Here is an 11,433-nt window from a genome sequence, read left to right on the forward strand (position 1 = left end):
ATCCCATCACCTCTGCACCATACTCTCCAGGACACACCAGGTCTCGGTCCTTGAAGTTCAGTTATCTTCAGAAAATTTTTTTTTAATTTTTTAAATTTAAAATTTTTAACTTTTTAATTTTAATTTTTAATTTAATTTTAATTTCCTAAATTTAAAACTTTTAAAATTTAAAATTCTTTAAATTTTATGAAGATTGCACAGGCTCTTACAGGGGATCTAGTTCCCGGGCCACTGTGCTGTGGGGCTCAGACTCTGTCTGCTTAATTGGCTTTTTTCCAAGAGGCCCTAAGGAGGCTACAGATGGAGCCCGTGTTGTGCGTGTGCAGGACTGGAGCTGGGTTCCCAGCACTCACGTGGCGGCCGATAGCTGCTAACTCAGGTTTCAGAAGGATCCGAATACGTTGTGCACACAAACACGAGTGCGCGCACATGCACATACATGTAGATAAAACAAAATAAATAAATACTTAGAATGAGGCACCAGGAGCTGGGGATGCATCTCAGTGGGTAGAGTGGTCGCCGCCTACGTGTGAGGACCTGAAGTTCCGTCCCCAGTGCACACGGTCATGTGCACTGGTGTGCACAACAGTCGTGGCTGCAACCCGTGACCTCTGGGTCGGTGACACACATAACGGACAACGCCCGAGGACCCACGCCTGAATCTGACCTCTGGCTGCCACCAGTGCACACACTTGCGCCCACACTTGCACACACACACATACACACACACCTGCACACACACACATATCCATAAGAAAGAAGCACACACACACATACACACACACCTGCACACACACACACATATCCATAAGAAAGAAGCACACACACACACATGCTCACACATACACACACATGCACACACACGCACACATACCACACATACACACATACACACCAACCACGCACACATACGAACCACACACACCCCATGCACATATACACACACCAATCACACACACACGTAAGCACATAAACCTTAAACACACCAACCACACACCATACACACATACACTAATCACATACCATATACCCACCACAGACATACAAGCATACCAACCACACACACCAATCACACACACACACACACACACCAATCACACATACACACACACACCACACACACACCAATCATAAACACCAACTATGCATACATACCAACCGCACACATACACACCAACCACGCACACATACGACCCACATACACACACCACATGCACATATACACACACAAATCACACACACATACACACGTAAGCACACAAACATTACACACATCAACCACACACGCATAAGCACACAAACAACACACACCAACCCCATATACCACACACACACACGCACACACACATGCTCGCAACACACACATGCACACACACACACACACACACACATGCTCACACACACACGCACAGGCCTGGGTGTGTCTCGGTGTTCGTGTTTGCTATCAGTGCGGCTCCGAGCGCCGTCCTTATTCTTCCCCCACAAAAGTTTCAAATAAATGAGAAACGAAAGCGAATCATCCGCAGCCCCGGATGTCACATTGTCAGGCGGTCACACGCGTGATGCTCTGGTTTCACTGATGACTTCCCGCAGCCTGGAACCACGTGGGAAGGGGTCTCCCCGAGGAATTTTCTAGATATGGGCGGCCTGCCGGCACACGAATGACACACTGGAGACCCAGCCGTCTGTGGGCGGTAAACATTGTGTACATGATAAATAAATAAAATATTGCATATAAAAGAATATTGCATACATAATGAATAAATTTTAAAAAAACACGGCCGCCTCTCACACGGGAAATGTGTAATGGGGTGGCTTGCTTACCAGTTCGGAGGCGACGGGAAGTGGTCTGCATCTGCGACACTGCGGGTGACTTGAACACATTGGACCCCCAAAGCGACACGCTTCTTCTTCTGCAGATGCCACACATGCTCCGACACGCCCACACCTCTGAACAGTGCCCACATGAAACAAGACTGAGCCGGCATCGAGAAATCTCGGGACTCGTGAGCACGGGTACTGCGCTGAGTCATCGCGGGTGCTGGGAGCTGAGTCCCCTGGGGATAAATGACACTTAAAACTATGGTGATGTCACAGACCCCGACTCCGCCCACCAGCGCTAAGCCACTCAGCCATAAGCCACGCCCACCACGATGACGTCACTCGTGGCCCCAGACCCCGCCCCCCGCCGGGGATCCCATGTCAGAGCTCACAAGTCACATGCGTGCTGACCTCGAGTCTCTGATTGTGGCACAGACGAAGGACGGCACCTGGCGCCACCCGGAAGACAACATGTGCACGCACGGATTGCGTGTCCATCGTCACACCATCATCATACAACTGTCACGTGTTTGTGTAAACATGCAGTGGAAGACCTAGTGTGTTTACGCAGATCACGTGTTCATTGTCATACAACTGTCACGTGCACACACGGATCACGTGTTCATCATCATACAACCTTCATATGCACACACAGATCGCGTGTTCATCGTCACACAGCTGTTGTGCAGTATATGTAAGCATGCAATGATGATGTCATCGCCTGCCTTCAGGTGGCTTGGCCTGTGAGTGACGTAACCCGGGACACAGCACACAAACACCACGTCTGGGACATAGAAAACTCCACGCTACACGGACCCCCACGTCATCAGCATGGTACAAACTTGATGTCGGGAAAACCGTTTATTGTCATCGTCTTCCCCCTCCCTCCCCAAACTCTGTGCGAATCTTCCCAGGTCCCACACATATGACACACGTATGATGGTTATTATACTTCTTCCCCCCCCCACACCGCCCCACGTGTACAAAGTTTCCTTAAATAAAGTCCTGGCCCCGAGTCACGCACGAACCCACGCTGCTGCGGCAGCGGCCTGTTCCTCCTTTCCTATGTTTATTTCATGTATTTATATTTTTTAATCGATATTTTGCACAGTCCGCATGTCTGTGTCAAGATTAAAGTCTCCAGCCCAGGCGTGCCCAGGCCACACGCGTGACACGGAAATCGTCCCTGCAGACACACGCGTGTGAAGAAATCAGCAAACCGAAACAGAGCCGGAAAAAAAAAGAAAAAACCCAGAGTCTCCTCCTCTGCATGACGCCTGCTATACACGCGTGATCGAGTGTCCATGCGGCAGGTTCGACCAGTTCTGCCGGCCAACGCCCCCGCAGCGCCCCAGACGAGTCCCTGCGGCCGCTGTGGCTGCCGAGTTGGGCGCCATGGTGATGGTGCTGGGCGCCATGAGCGGGCTGTCGAGCGGGCCGGCCACGCGGATCCCTCTTGCCACCGCTGCTGCTGCCGTCATGGCACTGGGGGGCGGCTTAGCCTGCAAGAAATTGTCTGCGCCCGTGTGCTCCCGCTGCCGCCACCACGTTGCGCATGCCACCAGCGCCTACCCGCAGTCCGCCCAGTCCATGTACATGAACTTGATCATCTCGTGCAGCGAGTCCCCGCCCTCGGGAGCACCAGCACGCATGACCTCATCTTCGTCATACATGTTACCCACATGGACACGTGTGTTACCCACGTGACCAACACGAGCGTTCCCATCGTTATAGGTGTTATCCACGCTGTCCGTACAGACACGTGCGTTCTTGTTGCCGACAGGCTGTGTTCTCCGCCTTGAAACGCGTGTGTAGTGTGAAGCGGTGGGCTGCATTCCCGCCGCCCAGTTCCCAGCAACCGGCTAGCTTTACCCAAAATAATTACACGGAAACTGTATTCTTTTAAACACTGCCTGGCCCATAGTTTCAGCCTCTTATTGGCTAATTCTCACATCTTCCTTTAACCCATATTTAGTAATCTGGGTAGCACCACGAGGTGTGGCTTACCAGGAGAGATCTTAACCTGCGTCCATCTCGGAGAGCAGCAGCATGGAGACTCCTATGGCGACTGCCTGAAGCGTCTCCCCAACTCTACTTCCTTGTTCCCACAATTCTGTTCTGTCTACTCCACCTACCTAATTTTCTGTCTCTTAAAGGGCCAAGGCAGTTTTCTTTATTAATTAACCAATGAAAGAAACATAGACAGATAACTCTCCTCCATCATTTCCCCTTTTTCTGTTTAAACAAGAAAGAAAGGCTTCAACTTTAACATAGCAAAATTACATATAACAAAACAGTTATCAAGCAAGTATTACAGTTACAATATTTAAATCTATTTTATCTTTTATCATAACTAAGGAAAGCTATAACTATCTATTTATTCTTCAACTCCATCAAAGACTCCAGAAGGATATAATGCTACCTAAGTAAACAAGAAATAAGTAACTTATAAAACTCTAGAAATGACAGAGACAACTCGTTGCCTGGACAGTCACCCAAAGTTCCTCTGTACCGTTGGGACATCCATCTTCGGGCTTCAGGCCCACAGTATCCAGCAGACATTTCCATGAAGCAGAAAAATTCCAAAGACAGTTCAGTCACTTTCTGCTGTGTCCTGCAGAACGTCTCGCAGACTCTTTCACGAATCACGAACCCTGAGAGACCATCTCACCTTTAGGCAAGTTCAGCAGTCCTCTCTCTGCGGGTTCTTTGTGTCCAGTTTATGCAACAGTCCAGCCAAGAGCAGTTTCTTGCCCAAATGGCTATCAAACTCCATAAGGAGCCTCTTCGATGCCCATCTTCCTCTTGAAGTAGATTGGTGCTGCCAGGAGCAGACGTGTCTCATTGTCATGAAAAACCCTAAGTTATTAAAACATTTAAAATGCCATATTCTGCAGTCTTTGAAAGATATGAAGAATGCCTATCTGAAATATATCTATGCACATCTAGAAAATCTAACATGACTACAAGCTTGACTATTATCAATGATTATCCATTAACAACCTATATTTCCTAATTATACATTACAGTTTTTAAAATGAACTACAATCACAATAGCTTAATCAAGATCAGAAATACATATACATATAACAAAATTGACCTTAAAATCTATACCAATGCAAATTCATATCTATATCATCTCCCCCTTTAAATGTAAAAGAACATTTATAAGCAATATTTGGGAAAATGGGCGCAGTTTTTTCTCTCCAAACTGCTTCCTGCTGAATGGGGGCGCTGTTATTTAGGTCTTTCATGGTGTAACCTGTGTGCTAGGTTCCTCTCAGTTGGCAGTTGAGTGAAGTAATTTTTTGAAGATGTTCACAGCAACCTTTCAGGAGGGCGTGGTCTATCATACCATATTGGGATAGAAGCAATCCACAGAGTCTCGTCCTCTGTGAAAACAAAAGAAGAAACTCTTTTCCAAAGCATCATGTTCTTAGATCCAAATCCTGAAGTCATACCATTAAAATGTCCATTTTGGTCTAGCCTGGCAGCCCATATAATGAAATGTCTCTCTGTATTTAGCTCCTTTACAGTCAAAAATTTTAAAGAAAACACAATAAAATACATAATCCAGACTCTCTGTGAATTTTCCATTTTTACGTGGCTTATTTTTACTCTATCACTTACTTTATTCTGTCTCTTTAAACACTTTATCCTTTTTTTAAAGGCATTAACTTTATTTTCTATATTTTATTTTTTTCTCTTTTAAGCCTACGTGAGCCATTTAAAGGCCTTCTATGTCTGAATCTTTCCTATTGTGAATCTGTAATTTTTTAATATCCAGGAGCACTTCTTAAAAGGTTAACCACTTCTTAAAAACTTAAGTTGCGCCAGGTAGAGGTAATACGGTACCGCCTGTTTTCAGCCAAGTCTAAACCTTAACTGCGCTGTTATTATGGTAATTACGATAGTTCCTGCCTGAGGTCAGCACAGTTGAGCATGGCGGAGCAGAGCCAGAGCCACTCCTGCCTCAGAGCATGGTCTCAGAGTACTTTCTTTCTGATCCCCAGCGGGCACACAAACATCCAGTCCATAAAAGCCATTGAAATGCTTTATAGCGAGAGTTTGCACTGGCGGCACAGCACCAGTAAGCTGCGTTTTAAAATGACTCAGCTTTTTTTTTTTTTTTCTGCCGCTATTGCGGAAACAGGAGATCTCTCTACGGCACGTCCAGGCAAACAGCAAAAAGCTGTGTTAAACTCTCTCTCTCCTTTATTTAAAGCCAACTCAGGTTTTTAAGGGGATTTAGTCACCACGTTGGAGCGCCAATCTGTAGTGAGAAGCGGCAGGCTGCGTCCCGCCACCCGGCCACCGGCTAGCTTTACACCCGAAATAATTACACGGAAACTGTATTCTTTTAAACACTGCCTGGCCCATAGTTTCAGCCTCTTATTGGCTAATTCTCACATCTTCCTTTAACCCATATTTAGTAATCTGGGTAGCACCACGAGGTGTGGCTTACCAGGAGAGATCTTAACCTGCGTCCATCTCGGAGAGGAACAGCATGGAGACTCCTATGGCGACTGCCTGAAGCGTCTCCCCAACTCTACTTCCTTGTTCCCACAATTCTGTTCTGTCTACTCCACCTACCTAATTTTCTGTCTCTTAAAGGGCCAAGGCAGTTTTCTTTATTAATTAACCAATGAAAGAAACATAGACAGATAACTCTCCTCCATCACGCGTGTCCTCCACATCGAGGTTGTACGCATCCCCCACATCCTCCGCTTCGTCCCTGGCCACGATGCCGTCCACGAGGTGCAGCCCCTCTCCCTGGTTCACACCAAGCATGACGTCGTAGTTGAGGAACTGCCCTGATCCATGAAGATCTGTGGGTCGTCCGGGATCACATCCCTGTCCACCACGGGCCCGAACGCGGGTGTCCCCCACTGCCGTGTCCCCTGACACCAGCCCGCACCCCACCTGCTCTGACAGGGCATGCATGTACTTGGCAGGCTGGTAGTTTACCACCCAGCTGGACAGCGCTGTGCCGCTCTAGATGATGGCCTTCTGGAACAGGCCTGGGGGGTCACACGGGGGTCACAGGGTATCACACGGGGAGGTCACGGGAGTCTTGGTGGGGTCACATGAGGGGTCACACGGGGTCAGGGTAGGGTCACACAGGGTCAGGGTGGGGTCCCATGGGGGTCAGTGTGGGGTCATGCGGGGGTCACACAGAGGGGTCACATGGGGGTCAGGTTGGGGTCACACGGGGGTCAGGGTAGGGTCACACGAGGGTCAGTATTGGGTCATAGGATCAGGGTGGGGTCACAGGGGAGTCATAGGGTCAAAGGGGTGTCAAGTGGAGGTCAGGGGTCAGGGGTCGCACGTGGGGCTCACCCTCCAAGTAGTGCGAAAGTGTGAGGAGGCTGACACCGGCACACGAGCCAAACACGGTCACATGCTCGGGGTCCCCCCCAAAGGCACCCACGTTCTCCTCCACCACCCAGCGCAGTGCCTAGATCTGGTCCAGGAGCCCGTAGTTGCCCTTGGCGGCCTGGTCGCCCGTGCTCAGGAAGCCTGCACGGGGTCACGGAGGGTCAAACACGCTATGCACACGCTGAGCACATGCATGCTAAGCACATGGTATACACATCGTACATGTGACATGGGCCAGGGTCAGGGGGCCAAGGGAGGTCATGGGAGTCACCAGAGGGTGATGGGAATCGTGCACATGCTAAACACACACTAAGCACACACCAAGTACATGCTAAGCAAACACCAGGCACATGCCAAGTACACATCAAACAAGTGACATGGGGCAGGGTCATGGGGCGAATCATGGGGATCATGGGGATCATGGGGGGGTCATGGGGGACACAGGAACTAATGGGAGTCATGCACATGCTAAACACATGCCAAATGCAGCCAAGCACATGCCAAGACACAATAATCACATGCTGCACATGTCATATGTGTGAAATGGGGCAGGGTCATGGGGGTCACAGTGGGGTCATGGGGGTCACCAGGGGTCAAAGGAAGGTATGGGAGTCATGCACACTCTTAGCACATGCTGCATACATCACACGCACATGCCAAGCGCATGCCAGGCAAACACATGAGGCTGTTTGAGCCAGTCTGAACTGGTTTCATCCGCTCTGAACCAGTCTGAACCAGTTTAATCTGGTTTAATCCAGTCTGAACCGGTTTAATCCGGTTTGAACCAGTCTGAACTGTTCTGAACCTTTCTGAACAAGTCTGAGCCAGTCTGGACCGGGTTCAGATTTTTAAATTCTTAAAGTGATTTTAAGTTTTTAAAGTGTATCTGACCCCCGTCAAAACTTTTTTCCACCCAGAAAGACAGCATGGAAAAACGCAACACACACGGGAAACAGAACCCCACGGACCCGGGATTTGAACTCAGGACCTCACTAGTGCCAGCGCCGTGCACTTAACATAACAGGCTGAACTCACTGGTGAGGCCTCTCCAAATGGGGGATTTGAAGCGGAGACGCCAGACAGCTCCCATGCCGCTGCACACCATCAAAGATACTGTCTTCCTTCCCCCTCGGCCCACAGGGACATGCGAAAATTTTTTTCGGGCAGGGCTGAGGAGACGTAGACACACACACACACACACAGACAGACACACTCACACACACACACTCTCACACGATCACCTAGGGCGGAGGACAGAGAAGGAGACACAAACACACACAGACATCCAGGGCTTAGCATTGGAGGTCAGGCTCAAGGTGGAGGGTTGGTCAGCATTAGGGTTTCAGGTTAAAGTTGGGGTGGTCTGGGGGTAGAGCAGATCCCTGAATATTCATGAGCACATCAAAGGGAAGGGGCGGAATGCTCATGCATAGTCATGAGCAGAGGGGGGACCAGGGGCTAAGATCTGGGGTTCTTCAGCTCGGGGTTCAGTCTCGAGGTAAAAAACTTCCAGTCCTCTGCGCCTCCGGTTCCATCAGCGGCAGCCAAGATGACGGCTTTCTGTATATGGTCACCATGGCTACTGAACCAAGATGGCAGCCGGGGGTTTCTGTGCACCACCACGGGGTACCATGGGAGACATAGTCATGGAAAATGTGAAAGAAATGGACACTTTTATAGATAAGTACAATATAGAAAAATTAAATCAAGACCAGGTGAAGAGTTTAAATAGACCTGTAAGTCGTGAGGAATTAGAAGCTGTCTTCAGAAACCTCCCTGATGGTGGAGGAGGACTGAGAAACCAAGGACAACGGCAATGAACATGAACTCTACAGCATGGACGGGCTCACTGTGAGCCTTGTCAGTTTGGTTGCTCACCTTCCTGGACTTAGGGGGAGTTGGGAGGACCTTGGACTTAACATAGTGAAGGGAACCCTGATGGCTCTTTGGCCTGGAGAGGGAGGGAGTGGGGATATGGGTGGAAGGGAGGGGAGGGAAGGGGGAGGAGGAGGGGAGGAGATGGAAATCTTTAATAAAAAAATGAGAAAAAAACTGTTATGCAACTTCAATAGAAATTTATAAATTAAAGATTCCCATGCAACTCAAAAAAAATCATACATTAGAAATTAGTATGGCCACACCAGCTTATTTCTTAGGTCCGTTTGCTTGATAAACCTCTTCCCAACCCTTTACTCTGAGTAGATGTCTGTCTTTGTGGTTGAGGTGTGTTTCTTGTAAACAGCAGAATGTTGGATCCTGTTTTTGTATCCAATCTCTTAGCCTGTGCCCTTTTTATAGGTGAATTGAGTCCATTGATATTAAGTGATATTAATGACCAATGATTGTTAACTCCAGTCATCATTTTTGTTTTATTTTTTGCTTTTTGGTAGAAGAGATTGCGTGTCTCCTTTCTTTGAGATGTGCTTGTGAAGGGTCGCTAGATGTCTGAGTTATTGTGGGCAATGTTGGACTCCTTGGTTTGTGATTTTCCTTCTGTTACTTTCTGTAAGGCTAGATTTGTGGCTACATATTGTTTAAATTTGTTTTTATCCTGGAAAATTTTGTTTTCTCAATTTATAGTGAATGAAAGCTTGGCTGGGTATAGTAGTCTGGGCTTGCATCCATGGTCTCTTAGTTTCTGCAGTACATCTATACAGGACCTTCTGGCTTTCATGGTTTCCATAGAGAAGTCAGGTGTAAGTCGGATAGGTTTACCTTTATAAGTTACTTGACCTTTTTCCTTTGCAGCTCTTAATATTCTTTCTTTATTCTGTATGTTTTATGTTTTGATTATTATATGGAGAGGAGATTTTTTTTTTGATCCAGCCTATTCGGTGTTCTGTATGCTTCTTGAACCTCATAGGAATATCTTTCTTTAGATTGGGAAAGTTTTCTTCCATAATTTTATTAAATATATTTTCTGGACCATTGAGTGGTACTTCTTCTCCTTCTTCTACCCCTATTATTCTTAGGTTTGGTCTTTTATTGTGTCCCTAATTTCCTAAATGTTTTGTGATGAGAATTTGTTTGATTTGCTGATTTCTTTTGATCAGTGCTTTTATTTTCTCTATGGTATCTTCTGAATCCGAGATTCTTTCTTCTATCTCTTTTATTCTGTTGGTTATGCTTGATACTGTAGTCTCTATTTGTTTACCTAGATTTTCCATATCCAGCTTGCCCTCAGTTTGTGTTTTCTTCCTTGCCTCCATTTCAGTTTTCAAGTCTTGAACTGTTTCCATTATCTGTTTGATTGTTTTTCCTTGGTTTCCTAGGATATCATTTACGGATTTACTCAGTTCTTCAAACTTTTTGTTATTCTTCTCCTCCATTTCTTTTAGGGAGTTTTTCACCTCCTGTTTAAGGGCCTCTATCACTTTCAAAAAGTCAAGCTTTTCTACTTCTTCTTGATTTAGGTGTTCAAATCCTCCTTTTGTAAGATTGCTGGGTTCTGGTGATTTCATGTTGTTTTTAAAATTGTTGGAGGAATTCTTGCATTGGCGCCTGCCCATCTCTTCTTCCGAATGCTCTTCTATGGATCTTCTTTTACAGGATCAGGTGTCCTTGCTTGCCTCTTGGATATATCTTCTGGTGCTCCTGGATGTATCTTCTGGTGCTGAGATCAGGTGTCCTTGCTTGCCGCCAAGGAGCTCACGGACAAAGGGCCTACCTTGCTGCAGGCAGGCTATTGACACAAAGAAACTTCTGCCTGCCGGTTGCACTCCCTATCTGGTCCCAGCGCCCCATCAGGCTGAGCTGGAGATGTTATGAACCTGAAGAGGGGAGGAAGAAGGTAGGGCTTTTCTGGATGCGAGCTGGGTGAAGTAGGAAGAGAGAAGCAGTAGTAGCCAGGGAGAGTGGCTCCAGCCGGAAGATCAGGGAAGTATAGGGTGTTGGGGAGAGGCTGTGCTCTGCTCCCTGGCTCCCCGGCTGCTGCCGCAGGGTCAGGAACACACTCACCTCCCGGATGTATCTTCTGGTGCTCCTGTACTCCATTTTTATTGGATTATGTGTTCTTTTGGTGAACAATTTCTTGAGTTCTTTGTATATTTTGGAGATCAGAACTCTGTCTGATGTGGGATTAGTGAAGATCTTTTCCCATTCTGTAGGCTGTTGTTTTGTCTTGTTGACCATGTCCTTTGCTTTACAGAAGCTTTTCGGTTTCAGGAGGTCCCATTTATTAATTGTTTCTCTTAGTGTCTGTGCTGCTGGGGTTATGTTTAAGAGGTGGTTCCC

This window comes from Arvicola amphibius, chromosome 2 (genome assembly GCF_903992535.2).
Source record: "Arvicola amphibius chromosome 2, mArvAmp1.2, whole genome shotgun sequence".
Taxonomy (NCBI): domain Eukaryota; kingdom Metazoa; phylum Chordata; class Mammalia; order Rodentia; family Cricetidae; genus Arvicola; species Arvicola amphibius.